At 44.5% G+C, this 12,269-nt stretch overlaps 1 pseudogene; it reads left to right on the top strand.

The window, feature by feature from the left end:
* The first annotated feature begins 1,441 nt into the window (after window positions 1-1,441).
* Window positions 1,442-1,908, top strand: LOC118624746 (annotated as a pseudogene).
* The last annotated feature ends 10,361 nt before the right edge of the window (window positions 1,909-12,269 follow it).

Raw genomic sequence — 12,269 nt, 5'->3', positions numbered from 1 at the left:
GGACAGGCGTGGCAGTAAACTCTGGCACCCCAGCCCACACTATAAGCACAAGGTAAAGGAGTTTGAACCCTGTGGGACACTGAAGATAAATAGAATAATGACAAGACCGGATTTAACATCTACCTATATTGACTCAATCCCCACACTAATAACCTGACAGAAGTGTGCCCACTTTCAATTGTAAATACTGTTAACTTCAGTCTCTATTTCTCTACGTTAGGGTTTTTCAACCTCAGTGCTATTGACATTTTGGGCGAGATAATTCTTTTTTGTGAGGACAAAATCAACACTGTTGGTACTCAGTGTTCAGTATTTTTTTTTTTTTTAATTTTAATTATGAGGCACACAGAAGATCAAGGAGAAACAATCCAGTGTCAAGGAATAAAGTAATCAAATTTTAGGACCATACTCGGGGAAGCTCCAGATGTTAGAACCATCAGAGGAGAACTTTAAAATAACTATGATTTCCTGGCTGATGTGGCTCAGTGGTTGAGCATCGACCCATGCATCAAGAGGTCACCGGTTAGATTCCTGGTCGGGGCACATGCCCAAGCTGTGGGCCCAATCCCCAGTCAGGGGCATGCAGAAGGCAGTCAGTCGATGTTCTCTCTCATTGATGCTTCTCTCTCTCCCTCTCTCTCTAAAATCAATAAAGAAGAAAAAATTTTTTAAATAAATAAAATAACTATGAATATGTTAAATAATCTAAGGGAAATGTGGGAAACATGACAAAATGAGAAATTTCAGCAGAGAGATGCAAACTATACAAAAGTCAAATGGAAATACTAGAAACAAATAACAAAACTTCACACTATCAAAGATAACAAATTCTTTCAATGACCTTATAAGTATACTTGACACAGCCAAGAAACATGGAAACGATTTACAGAAATTACCCAGATTGAGACAGAAAGAGAAGAGGAGGAGGAAGGGGAGGAAACAAAAGAACAGAGCATCTAAGAGCTATGGGACAATAGCAAACATTTATAGCCCAGATGGAGAAAACAGAGAGAATGGGGCAAAAAAAATATTTGAAGACATAATCATGGCTGAGTGTATTTGTCAAAACAAATGAAAGTTAGCCTGGCCATTGTGACTCAGTGGTTGAGTGTTGATCCATGCACCAAGAGGTTGCCAGTTCGATTCCCAGTCAGGGCACATGCCCAGGTTGTGGGCCAAATCCCCACTGGGGGGCGTGCAGGAGGCAGCCAGGATATGTTCTCTTTTATCGATGTTTCTCTCTCTCCCTCTCCCTTTAAAATCAATAAAGAAAAAAAATTAAAACAAACAGAAAAACAAATGAAAGTTATAATACCATAGATCCAAAAAACTCAGAGAACCCTCAGAAAAAAAAAGTCTTAGACACATCATAGTCAAAACTGCTGCAGCTCTTTCTCTTCTGGTCCCAGGCTCTTCGAGAGCCGCAGGCTTTGGTGCAGAGATGGCCAAGTCCAAGAACCACACCACGCACAACCAGTCCCCAAAATGGCACAGAAACTGCATCAAGAAACCCTGAGCATAGAGATACAAATCTCTTAAGGGGTAGACCCCAAGTTCCTAAGGAACACGCACTTTGCCAAGAAGCACAACAAGAAGGGTTTGAAGATGCAGGCCAACAATGCCTAAGGCCATGAGCGCACGTACTGAGGCTATCAAGGCCTTTGTAAAGCCCAAGGAGGTCAAGCCCAAGATCCCAAAGGGCAGCAGCCGAAAGCTCAGTCGACTTGCCTACATTGCTCACCCCAAGCTTGGGAAACATGCTCATGCCCGCATCGCCAAGGGCCTCAGGCCCTGCTGGCCAAAGTCCAAGGCCAAGGCTCAGACCAAACCCCATCGGGTGCAGCTAGAGCTCCAGCTCCAGCTCCTGCTCCCAAAGGTGCCCAGACCACCACAAAGACTCCACAATAGAGACTTCTGTCTGCTGACATGAGGACGGAAGGACTGATTTGACCCCTGGGCTGCTGTCTACATGGAGCTGGTGTCCTCCTGTGCTATCTATACAAATAAATCTGAGGCAGGATAAAAAAACAAAAAACAAACTGCTGCAAACCAGAGATAAAGAGACAATCTCAAAGGCAGCCAGAGAAAACAGAAAGAAGCATTACATACAGAGGAATACAGATAACAATTATAGTGGTTTTTTTCCAAAACTGTGCAAACCAGAAGACTAGGGAGTAAGTTTTTAAGCTCTGATAGAAAAACAAATGTCAATTCAGAACTCTGTACCCAGTAAAAATATATTTCAAGAGTGAAGGAAATGTGGAACAACTGGAATTCTCATACTTTGCTAGTGAGAATACAGCCACTTTGGATGACATTTTGGAAGTTAATGAAACTGACTAATCTCTAGACAGACTGATCAAGAAAAAAAGAGAAGAGATGCAAAATACTAATACAAGAAGTTAAATAGAGACATCACAATAGAGCCTACATTAAAAGGATAATAAATATGACAACATCTTATTAATACTTTTGACAGCTTAGTGGAGATGAGAGATTCCTTGAAACACACTACCAAAGCTCACACAAGAAGAGGTAGATAATCTGAATAGTTCTATTAAAAATAGTTTTGTTAACGAAATAGAAATTATAATCTATAAACTTCCAACAAAGAAAGCTCCAGGCCCAGGTGACTTCACTGGTGAATTCTACCAAACACTTAAGGAAGAAATATTACCAGTTTTACACAATCCCTTTCAGAAATGGAAGAGGGACGGAATACTTCCCAACTCATTTTATGAAGCCAGTATAACCTCGATACCAAAACCAAACAGACATTACAAGTAAAGAGAACTATAATTAATACTCTTCGTGATCATAGGTACAAAAATCCTTATCAAACCAAATCTAGCAATATATAAAAAAGTTTAATACTATGTTTAACTCATGAATGTGAGGCTGATTTAACATTTGAAAATAACTCATTTTTGCCATATCAACAAACAAAAGGAAAAACAACGTGATCATCTCAGAAGATGAGGAAGAAGCATTTGACAAAATTCAACATTTATTCATGATTTAAAATTAATAAAACCTCAGCAAACTAGGGTTAAAAAAGAACTTTCTTAACTTCATACAGGTCATCTATGAAAAAAACCTACAGCTAATTTCATGCATAATAGTGAAAGATTTAATGCTTTCCCCCAGCAACAAGGGTATCTAATGTTACCACTTTTATTCATCTGATACTAGTGAGCGCAATAGACAAGAAAAAAGGAAATAACAGGCATTTATATTGAAAAGGAAGATATAAAATTATCTTTAAAAACAGATGACATAAATATTTACACAAAATCTCAAGGAATCTACAAAAAAAGCTACTAGAATAAGCAAGTTTAGTAAGGTTGCAAGATATAAGGTCAATATGAGAAATTAAATTGTATGTCTATATGCTGGTGATCTTATTTATTTTTGGAAATTGAAATTTAAACCCATTTACAATAGCATCACATAATATAAAATATGTAAGGATAAATCTAAGAAAATAAGTGCAAGGGTTTGTAAGCTAAGCACTATATAACATTAATGAGAGAAATCAAAGACCCAAATAAATGAAGAAAAATACTATGTTCGTGGACTGGAAGACTCAATGTTGTTGTCAGTTCTCCCAAAATTGATCTATAGATTCAACACAATCCAAAACAAATTATCAGCATACATTTTTTTTTTTTTTTTAGAAATTGGGAAGTTAATTCTAAAATTTATAATGAAAAAGCAAAGGACTTAGAATAACCAAAACAATTTTGAAAAAGGACATGGTAGAAGGGCTCACTACCTGGCTTCACAGTTCACTATAAAACTACATTAATTAAGACAGTGTAACCCTGGCATGATTTGACTCAGTGGTTAGAACATCGGCCCAAGGACCAAAGAGTCACGGGTTTGATTCCAGTCAAGGGCACGTACCTCGGTTTGGTCCTCAGCCCTGGTTAGGGTCATGTGGGAGGCAACCAATCAATGTGCCTCTCTCAATTGATCTCTCTCTCTCTCTCTCTCTCTCTCTCTTTCTCCCTCCCACTCTATCTGAAGATAAAAGGAAAAATATTCTCAGGTGAGGATTAAACAAAAAAAGTGTAGTATTAGAAAGGATAGACATATAGATCAGTGAAATAGAACGAGGAGTCTAAAATAGACCCATGAATATATAGTCAACTGATTTCTGATTCAGGTGCCAGAGTAATTCAATGGAGAGAGGATAGTCTTTCAACAAAGGTGCTGGAATAATTGGACATTCATATGCAAAAAAAGAAAAAGAAAATCTGAACTCATACCTTACAAACACATTAAAAAATTAACTTGAAAGGATCATAGAATTAAGTGTGAAAACTATGCAGCACCTAGAATAAAATGTAGGAGAAAATCTCTGTGACCTTGGGTTAGGCAAAATTTCTTGTGTAAGACCATGAAGAGCACAACTGTAAACTAAGTTGATAATTGAATGTGTAAACACATTTTGGTATATTTATACAGTAGAATACTTCTCAGCAATAAAAAGAGCCTGATAGAGGCAATAACATGAATGAATCTCAAAAAAATTATGCCAAGTGAAAGAAGATAGTCACAAAAATCTGTATACCGTATTATTCCATTTATATGCCATTCTGGAAAATCCTTTTGGGAGAATCAGCATTCAAGTAAATATTTTATATTGTGGTAAGGACTACAACTGAGATTCAGAGTGACATGAGAGAGAGAGATTATTAGAGAAGGAGATGTTCTCCTAATGATGGATAAGTATTGTCCCTTTTATGGAGTTTTATATTCTAATAGGGATTAAACTTTATTAAAGAGATTTATCTTGCCCTGGCCGGTTTGGCTCAGCGGTTAGAGCGTTGGCCCGCAGACCAGAGAGTCCCAGATTCGGTTCCTGCTAAGGGCGCGTACCTTGGTTGCAGTTTGTCCCTGGCCCGGTTGGGGTCGTGTGGGTGGCAACCACTGGATGTGTCTCTCTCTTAAGTAGATATTTCTCTCTCTCTCCCTTCATCTCTCCCTCCCACACTATCTGAAGATAAATGCAAAAGTGTCCTCAGGTGAGGAAAAAAATAAATAAAAGAGATTTATCTCTAAGGATTTACCGCCCCCCCCCCCCCACGGTGGGGAAGATATGAGGTTTTATCTTGAAAAGTATCCTAACTCCTTATTTCTAGCTATAATAAATAGGAGAATGAGGATCTTCCAAAGGTATAAAGAAAGAAAAACAATAGTAATCACAGAGAATGAGAAAGAAAAGGAAGAACTAAAGGAACAAAACTGAGGACAAGGACGAGATTTGAGATTTGAGAATAATGGAACACAGGAGGGTTTGAAAGCAGGGCCCAGCTGACAGGCAGGTCCACACTGCCTTCTGCGTACTGTCCTTGCTACTTTTTATGAAGGCCTCCTGGGGTGGCTGCGGCCAAGGGAAACAGCACTTCAGTGAGTCCTCACTTAACGTTGTGGAAAAGTTCTGTGAGTTTGAGCAAAATGAGGAATAGTGAAACCAGTTTTACCATACCTAGCTGATATAAATAAGAGTGAAGTTCCCACAGCGTGATAACCAAATGACGAATGAAATGTTGTTATTTAAGGACCCGCTGTAGTTTATTTAGTTCATTCACAGTTGACGAGGAGCTTGCTGAAAGCCAAGTGCCATCCTAAGGGAAAACTAGACATGCCCAGACAGTCATGTGACAAATGACAAAGCGAGACTAGCACACAGCGTGTTCCTCGCCCCTGAAGAAGGCCGGTGGACTTCAGTTAGTCTGCGGAGAGAACAGTGAGCGCTATCTCCGAGCCGTGCCACCCCTGCCCAGGTCAGACACATTGGAAATGGCCCGCGGAGTCACCAGCCTTATCTGCTTTCTACCAACCCTGTGCGACCAGGCAGCGCACACTTAGAAATTCCCCATTTCGAAAGGTAAAGTTTTTACATAATTATTTCATTGACATTTTTAAATAGAGATTTAAGCTGATACCTCCTTTAATGGGATAAATGATTTTGAATACTTTCATTACTGTAATATTGTAGTATTACAATATCACAAAAATAATTGGAAAATGAAATAAAAAGGTATATTTACACAACAGCCTATAGTACTTGAATGTAATAACATATTTATATGTAATCATGAAAAACTGGGAACAGCCCTGGCCAGTTTGGCTCAGCGGTTAGAGCGTTGGCCTGCAGTCCAGAGAGACCTGGGTTTGGTTCCCGCTAAGGGCACGTGCCTCGGTTGCAGTTTGTCCCCGGCCCTGGTTGGGTCGTGTGGGTGGCGACCACTCAATGTCTTCCTTTCACGTCAATGTTTCTCTCTCTCTCTCTCTCCCTCCCACTCTATCTGAACAAAAAACAAAAAAAAATGTCCTCGGGTGAGGATAAAAAAACAAAAAACTGGGAGCAGCTCTGGCTGGTTTGGCTCAGCAGTTAGAGCGTCGGCCCACGGACCAGTGAGTTGCGGTTCAATTCCCATCAAGGGCGCGTACCTTGGTTGCGGTTTGTCTCTGGCCCTGGTTGGGGTTGGGTGAAGGCAACCCGTCAATGTGTCCCACTCACATCAATATTTCTCTCTCTCCCCTTCTTTCTCCCCTTCCCTTCCTCCCTCCTTCCCATTCTATCTGAAGATAAATAGAAAAATATCCTTGGGTGAGGATTAAAAAAGCTGGAAACAACTCAAATATCCTTCAACTGGATTAACAGACCTTGGTAAAGTCATTCAGTGGAAACTACCCACCAAAAGAAGGAACAAACCACTGATACATGAAACCATATGGATGAATCGCAAAAGAATTCTGTGAAGTGAGAGAAGACAATTTCGAAAGGCTACGTGCCGTACACTTCCATTTCTGTGACATTCTGGAAAAGGCAAAAGCATAGAAACAAAGCAGACCAGTTGCTTCCAGGGGCTGGGGGGATGAGATGGGCTGACTTCAGAGGAGCAAGGAGAAACACGGGGGGTGATGGGACAGTCTGTGTCCTGACCGTGGCGATGGTCACACAACTGTCTGCGTTTGTCAAAACTTGCGGAACTGCAGACTACATGGAGTGCCCTTTACTGTATGTAACTCACTCCTTCAAATACAAGAAAAGAAATGGGAAACAAAGCTGATGCTCAGCAATATGGGACCTACGACACATGGACTATCGTGCAGCCTGAAATCTTCCTTTTGTAGTTGAAACATCTTCAGGGACACGAGAAAATGCTCCTGATAAATGTTAAGAGGAGGAGCAGGGTAACAAACTGCAGTTACAATATGATCCCAGTGTTGCAAAACACATACACATTGATGACAACAATAAAACATGTGTCCATGAATGGAAAAAGGGCAAGACAAATTACAGTCCACCAGAATGTCAGCAGTGTTACCTCTGGATGTCAGGGTCATGGGTGACTTTATTTATTATATATATTTTTTGTTAATTTTCAACCAAGGATATTTTTTCCATTGATTTTTAGAGAGTGGAAGGGTGGGAGGCAGGTGGGGGAGAGAGAGAGAGAAACATCAACATGAGAGAGACACATCGATTGCTTGCCTCCCACATGCCCCGGGAATTGAACCTGCAAACCAGGTACGTGGCTTCAACCAGGAATCAAACCCAAAACCCTTCAGTGCAGGGGCCAACACTCTAACCATTGAGCACACCAATCAGGGTGATCATGGGTGACTTGATTGTTTTTCTGAATACTTTTGCTTAGTTTCTAAATAAATATTCATCTGACTTTTTGTTCCTTTTACAGTTAAGGAAAATCATGAACATTGTTTTGTTTTTTAAAAATATGTTTTTATTGATTGTTTAGAGAGAGCGGAAGCTGAGAGAGAGAGATAAAACCATCAATGTGAGAGAGATACATCGATCAGCTGCCTCCTGCATGCCCCCTACTGGGGATGAGCTGCAACCCGGGCATGTGCCCTGACCCGGAATCAAACCAGGATGGGATGACGCTCAATCCACTGAGCCACACCAGCTGGGCAAACATTGTTATTTGAAAATATTATAAAGGGGCAGGAGTGGCCTGGCTGTCTTGACCTCTGAAGTGGCCAATGAGCTGCACACAGTTTGCTTGCAGTCAGTTTCTCCTTGGGGAGCGAATGCCATTGGGCTCAGGGCTTTTTGTCTTCATATCTATTGGCTGGACACCCAGGTTTCTGGGACTGTATCCCTTGCTCATCAGAGTCTTAGTCCGTTGACAGCTGGTGTTAGTTATCCTTTCCTCAAAAAAATTAAAAATAAAAAAATGATGTTATCTATGTAGTTCCTTTGTTCATCTATTTCTTCCTTCCTCTTCATTTTCTAGCTCTTTCCACAAAGGATTTGAAAACATCTAAAACAATATATTGATGGTCCCCAACGATGATGGTTTGACTTAGGGATTTTTCAACTTTCTAACTTTACAATGGTGTGAAAGCGCTAGGCACGCAGTAGAACCGGTTGGGTTAAGCTGTGATGGTCAGCAGGTTAGGTGTATTAAAAGCATTTTCTTTAAGAAAAACAAAAAACTTCTTATGAATTTTTTTTTTGAACATTTGATGATTTTACTATTTAAAAATTTTTTCCAGTGTCTCCTCACCCGAGGATATTTTTACATTTATCTTCAGACAGAGTGGGAGGGAGGGGGGGGAGAGAGACAGAGAGAGAGAGAGAGAGAGAGAGAGAAACATTGATGCGAGAGAGAAACATCGATGTGAGAGACACATTAACTGGTTGCCACCTGCACGACCCCAACTGGGACCAGGGATGAACCACAACCAAGATACGTGCCCTTGGCCGGAATTGAACCCGGGACTCCTCGGTCCGCAGGCCAATGCTCTAACCGCTGAGCCAAACCAGCCAGGGTTATTTTATATTAGTTTATTATTTTTATTATAAAAATATTATTTATATTAGTTTCAGGTGTACAGAGTAATGGTTAGACCATCAGAATTTACAATACATGCGTTTTTGACTTCAGATATTTTCAACTTGCCATGGGTTTATCAGCACATAAGGTGTAACCCATGAGTCAAGGAGCATCTGTAATCTGAATTTCACTGATTGGTCCGAAATTGACTTCAGTTTTTTCTTTTCTTTTAGCTCCACAAGCACTGGGCTGGAGAGGAGGTTGCTAGCCAGTGGGGGAGCCGGACATACCAGCAGCTGCGAGGGGGCAGGGAGAGTGCGGTGATGAGGTGCCCCAGGGCACAGAGGAGGGCCTTTCAGGTCAGGCGGCTCCGTTTGGAGTGACTCCAGTCTTGATGGGTCTCATTTAATGAGCACCACTGGGGGCAGGCACCTCCTAGTCCTCTGAGGCCGTCCGCATGGTCCAACAGCACAGCCTAGTGGGCAGACCGTGCACTGCACTGCCCACCTCTGAATCCAGGTTGGCTATGGTAGCTGTCACACCTTGGGCAAGTGACCTATCCTCTCAGTGCCTCAGGTTCCTCACCTATAAAAATAGGAATCATAGTATTTACCCAGTTCATGGAGCTGCTGTGAGGATTCAACGAGTTAATAAATGTCAAAGAGTTTAGAAGAGGGTCTGGCACCTAGTGAAATACAAATGTTTACTATATACCATGATTCCCATTTCATAGATGAGCAAACCAAGGCTTAGAGAAATTAAGTAGGTTCGAGGTCATACAGCTACCTAAGGTCACACAGCTAACTAAGGCCACACAGTTGGAGCCAAGTTGGAGTACAGAAAAATATGACCTCACAGTCCATGCCCTTAATTATTGACTTCATTTTTATGCCTTTGTAAGACTGTCATTAAGTTTCAGAGAAGAAGAAAGATGTCAGATTTTGGCGTGAAAAACCTAGCCTTCTTCCATCCAGTTTCACAGACGGCTGAGTACGTGGCTTGGAGGAAACCTTCATGCCCAGTACTGGTTGGGGAAGATTTGTAGTTTCCGGGGTCTGTGCCGGTGTTATTTTCAGTTGGAGTTGGGATGGTGTTGGGGTTGAGACCACCTTCATAATAAGCACTTTTACACCCTTGATCTTATGTGATCCTGAACAAGGGAAGACAAGAATCTTTCTCCAGATGAGGAAACAGGGTCAGGGAGATGAAGGGACTTGCCTGAGTACTTGCAGCTCATCAGTGACACAAGGTGCCCGTCTGACCCTGGTGGGACACCTCTCCTGACACCTAACCCTCCCTGCCCCTCATGGGGGAATCATAGGAATAGCCTGAGATGCGATGTCACATTTGCCTGTGTCCCTGGCTTCCCCAACTCCCTGGCCAGACTGTGGCGGGTCAGTCTCTGGGTTCCCAGGCCCTGGTGCCTGTGCCCTAGGGCTGGGTGAGGAGCAACTGCAGGTCATTGGAACACATCAAAGGGCACTGGAATTGCTGGCATTTTGGTAGCTTTGACTTGCTTCTTGGCCCAGTGGTTCTCAAAGTGTGGTCCCGGACCAGCATCTCCTGAGGACTTGCTAGATTTTCAAACTCTGGGCCCTATCACAGCCGAGTGACTCAGAAACTCCGGGATGCGGCCTAGCAAGCTGGGTTGTAACAAGATCTCTAGGTGTTTGAGAACCAGTGGTTTGGACAACAGCACCTGCTGTTTGGAGTTGGGCACCAAAGTCCAAACCCCCACTCTGCCCTGTCTTGCTGTGTGCCCTGATGCAGGCCACTCAACCTCTCTGATTTGTTTCCTCCTCTGTAAAATGACCCTTTGCAGGAAAGGTGCTCTGTACAGGGCCTGGCATGTAGCTGATAAATAAGCCCAAAGCTGAGAAGCTGCCCATTCCTGGCAGTGCCAGGGTCAGCCTGGCCTTGGCCTTGCCTGGCAGGGAATGTGCCTTGGACCTAAAACACAGGTGTGGCCAGATCCAGTGCTGCCTGGGTCTGCCCTCCTGGGGCAGTGGAGCTGCCTCTATCCCTGGCCCAGGTCTGTCCACTGGGGGTCCAGGTGCGTCCACTAGGGGGTTGTCTGTCCAGTGTGACATTGTGAGCTGTCTCCATCCCAGCCTTGGCTCCTCTGAAACCACAGAGGTCTAACCCAGAGGTCCCTGTCTGCCCTTGACGGAAAACCGGGCCGGTGGGAGGCACACCCCCTGCAGGTGTGTAGGGAAGAAGCTGGGAGGGGCACAGGCCCGCCTCACCTAGAGCAGAGCGGGCTGGGGCGGTGAGCAGAGGGCAGCCGCCACCTGCAGAGCGGGGGCCATGAGGGGTCGAGAGGAGAGGAGCTTCCCGGCTCCTACAGGGCAGGGCACCTGCCTGGCAAGGTCTCACTTCTGGACATCCCTGAGGTCATGGATGGAACCCGGCTCAGAGAGGCTTCAGGTCCAATGGGGCGGAGGTCCAGCCTGAGCTCCTGCCCAGGTGGGGATGCTTCCTCCTGGAGGTGGGGGAAACGGCTCAAGGACCCTCCTGTCCCTTGCCCCTTAGGGTTTGGGGTGGGGTTAGAAGATCCTGTTTTTCCTGATTTCCTGAGGCCTGTAGGCTGACCCCCAGGATCCACCATGCATCCTCTCAGGGACATCCTGCCACCTCCTCTCTGGTGCCCCCCACCCCGTGTCAGAATGACTGTCCCTCCCTAGCCTACCCGAGCTTCCCAAAGGCAAATGCGGTCCCTTCTTCATTTCTGTCCTGGCACCCCTGAGTCTTGCACACAGTGGGTGCTTAATAAATGCTTGGTGAATGAATGAGCCAGGAACAGATAAGTAGGGAGGGAGCCAGCCGGTTTTCTGCCTGGAGGTGCTACTCAGGGTCAGGCCAGGCTCAGCTTCCCAACCACTGCTCTGTGTCACTTTCCCTCGCTTGGCCTCAGTTTCCCCATGAATGCGGAGGGGGTTGTTCAGGGGGCCCGCAGGGGACCTTCTCAACCTCCTCCATCCTTATCCTGATGGACAGTGAGCAGGCACAGTCCACAGGCCACCCAGCGAAGGCCAGGAGGCACGGGAGGCCTTTCCTGCGTTTAGGTGGATGAGGACCCAGTGGTGAAGTTGGGACAGAGGCCAGCCCGTCCTCTGCAGGGATCTCAGAAGGCCCAGAGTTTGTTCAAGCTTCAGCAGACCCAGATCCCTGCCTGGGTCACTGACTATCGCTTGCGAGCCCTCCAGGCATACCCCTCCCAGCCCCGTGTTCAGGAGAGGGAAGGGACAGGCTGCTCAGGGCCCCAGAGACCCAAGGGTGGTGTGGACAGTGCACACTTTCAGGGGACCATCCTGCTCCAGAGAGGAGGCAGCTTGGTTCGGGCCATGGCTGCAGGGCAGAGGACGGAGGGCAAAGAGGAGTTGGCGGCCCATTCTTTCCTGGGGAAACCGAGGCTCAGAAGGGAGAGCTGAATCTCGCAGCTTGGCCCGAGGG

Source organism: Molossus molossus, unplaced genomic scaffold, assembly GCF_014108415.1.
Source record: "Molossus molossus isolate mMolMol1 unplaced genomic scaffold, mMolMol1.p scaffold_m16_p_10, whole genome shotgun sequence".
NCBI lineage: Eukaryota > Metazoa > Chordata > Mammalia > Chiroptera > Molossidae > Molossus > Molossus molossus.
Note: the sequence above shows the minus strand (reverse complement) of the source record. Positions and strands in the feature narration are given on the sequence as shown.